The following is a 3497-nucleotide window of genomic DNA, read 5'->3' as shown; positions in this document are numbered from 1 at the left end:
TACTTGTGTTGGTTTACTGTACTAAGTTATATCCATTTTAAGAGGGTGGTTGTAATGATTTTCGGATATGGATGTGAAACCAAGGACCAACGTGAACGGTAGTATTAAATAACAGGGAAATTATCAGTCACGGGCAATCAATACGTTGAGTGCCCTTCGTGAGTTTTGTAGTAGTCTGACTCCGTTCTAACCATCTTAACCAGGTTTCACAAAAGTCTGAATTGTTCTGCACCTGAGAGAATGAGACCTTCCATAGGCATATAGGGGGGTATTCAATCAGTGGTGATTTTTTACCTAGGCGAAAAAAAAAACACTTCTTCCGAGTGATGATTCGCCTTATTCATTTGGAGGGCCAATTTATTGCCTAGGTGAAAAACACCTGAAAAATGCCAGCAATTGAATAGTCTGGTGTCAGAATAGTAATTATTTTCTCCCCCCAATAGTAGTAAATCCTAGAGTACCATTTGTACAACAGTAGGAGGGAGGATGAGGATTCCCAATGTGTAGGAATCCCTACACTGGCTTCCTAGGTAGCTTTTTTTTTAGGCTAGAGTAAAGTCTTGGGTGAAGGAGGGAATTCTATAGAGCGGCTACAGCCTGGTCAAATCAAAAAACCTAGGAGTGATGACATATAATTGTGGATCACAGGTGCAGATCTTGGTTACAGCGGAAAGGAATGATTTGGAAAACATTTGAAGACCCGCTAATTATGGGCTAAGGCAAGGCTGCCCCGCTCATTGGGTCCCTTCCAGCAATGTGCCACCGCAAAGCTAGGTGCATGCTGGCCATATTTCGGGTCGCATCGGCTGAGTTTGACATCATGTAGCACAAAAAAGCCTGTATTTTCTGGTCCGCTCCCAAAAACCGCTGTGTACTGCCACTGCATTGCCCCGTCCCCTATCAAAACTTTAACTATGATCACGCAGATGACTGAAAATCACAATCTGCGATTTTTGGACATTTGGGATAGAGCCTGATTCAGACCCAAAGTCTGGTTAGGAAGACACCAGGATGAAGGCGATTGCTATAGTCTGTGTGGAATGTATTGCGTATGAAGTAACGTTTTTGTAGTGTCATCTGTGAAGTTCTGGAGATGTTGCTTAGATGTTAGAGGATTTAGATAGTGGCACAGATATAGTTTTCAACTATCTGACAATTTGGTAACTACCAAGGAGTTATGTTTTATAGAAACATAGAATTTGACGGCAGATAAGAATCACTTGGCCCATCTAGTCTGCCCCTTTTTTAAACATGTTACTTCAAACCATATTTGATCCTTATTGCTTTGTAAGGATATCAATATGCCTATCCCAAGCATGTTTAAATTGTTGTACTGTATTTGCCTCTACCACCTCTGATAGGAGGCTATTCCACATATCTACTTCTCTTTCTGTGAAGTAATTCTTCCTCACATTTCCCCTGAATCTTCCTCCCTCTAGTGTCAGTGCACGTCCTCGTGTTCTGCTGCTCCTCTTCCTGTAAAGAATGTTTCCCACTGGGCCTTGTTAAAACCCTTGATATATTTGAAAGTTTCTATCATGTCCCCCCTTTCCCTTCTCTGCTCCAAACTATACATATTAAGATCTTTTAGTCTTTCCTGGTACGTTTTGTGATGTAGGCCATGCACCATTTTAGTTGCCCTTCTTTGTACAGTCTGTAATGTATTTATATCCTTCTGGAGATATGGCCTCCAGAACTGGACACAGTATTCTAGATGAGGTCGTACCAATGACCTATACAGTGGCATTATTACTTCTTTCTTTCTACTGCTGATCCCTCTCCCTATGCAACCAAGCATCTGACTTGCCTTCTTCATTGCTTTGTTACATTGCCTACCTGCCTTTAAGTCCCCTGAAATAGTGACACCTAGATCCCTATTTATGCATGTGGGATAATGAAAACACTGGTCTTCAGAGGTACAATACCTTATCTTAAGCATTTTGCCCTAACACCAACTTCTCCATAACCACAGCTGGTACCTGCTTCAAATGTAATCTTTTCTACAAAGGATTTGGTCACTGACCAGACACAGGAAGGGACCAACATACTGTGTCTCCAGCACCTTTTCTTGCCTCACCTACAATATCTGGGAAGCAGAGTATATCCAGTCTTGAGAGAGCGGCAAATGTTTTGATTGTTTGGTACGCAGGTCCTGCCCTTTGCGCAGTGTGTGAGGCTGTGGAACAGAGGCTTTTACTGAAATGGCAAAGATAGAAGCCTGTTACGGAGCTTATGTTGCATGTGGAGTGAAGTGGAGATCATACTACAGAAACCACAGCTTCTGCCACTCTCCACCAGGGGGCTCCGGGATCCTCAGTTGGCAAAGACTGTATTTTCCTGTTCCTTGGAAAGGACTGTTAAATTTGCCACTATGATTATATCATGGACAGTTAATCCTTTAGTAATTTTTTTTTGCACTTAAGTATGATGATGTTGCGTTTTTCTATCAGAAGACAAATGAGCTGAAGTCTCTGATGCACCTGTCTTGTAGACTCAACAGCGAGCCCTGCAGGCACTACCTATTCAGCACAGCCAGGAATTGGTAATTACTGAGAAAAATACTAAAGTTATAGGTGACACAATTTCCCTAGAGCTGATCATGAAAGATATTGTGCATACACGCTGAAAGATATGAAAAACGAAAGTGATTTGCTAAAATCGAGGATGTGAGGTGACGACAAGGGGGAAGGGTATAAGGTGATGGGGGAAGAGGAGGCAGGTCTCTTTTTACCAGCTTTGGTTGTCTCCTGTTCACAATCGCACGTCTCTCCTCCGGCTGGCTTTCTTGCACCCCTGCGAGTCTCCATCTCCAAACACCAGGTAGGTGTCGCTCTCTCTGGCGCCGCTGCAGCTCTCCACCACACTGGCCGCCGCTGCAGTTGTGCTCTCCCTGTCAGCCACTTAAGTTGCTCTTTCCCCTGCGCTGCTACAGGTGTCCCCAGCTACCACTGAAGTGCTCACTCAGCCAGGTGCAGCTTAAGTTTTAGCGCTAATTACACCTACAACAGTTGTCGACAGTAATATTGCTGCTGGTACGTAATGCCCACATTAGTTGCCGAAAGTAGTAGCGCTGCTTGCACAAAACATGTTTATGCACCTTGCAATGATGTCACATTTTGAAGAAAGTCCTGTATTAGAAGATAGCAGTACCTTGTAGATGTTTTATCATAGCCCTAGGCACTGACTGCTCACACACCCTTGGTCCTGTGTAGCTGCAGATTTGACAGGAGCCATAGAGGGTACTGGTAGCAGCTCAGACCATATCGCTCATGACGCTGGTCACTGCCACACACTGAGCAGTGTGCACAAGCAACATGAGCGATACTGTCCAGATTGAGCTGCAGGTCCGGAAGATAACTATGCTTGTTAACGATGCTCGGAGATGCGCATCGCTAACAAGATTGGGCATACACACTAGAAGACATTGGCATCAATATCATTTAAAAGCCCCTTTGAGTGATATTGGCACCAATCTCTTCTAAAGTATATGTGCCTAA

This window comes from Crinia signifera, chromosome 1, assembly GCF_055691185.1.
Source record: "Crinia signifera chromosome 1, ASM5569118v1, whole genome shotgun sequence".
Lineage (NCBI taxonomy): Eukaryota > Metazoa > Chordata > Amphibia > Anura > Myobatrachidae > Crinia > Crinia signifera.
Note: the sequence above shows the minus strand (reverse complement) of the source record.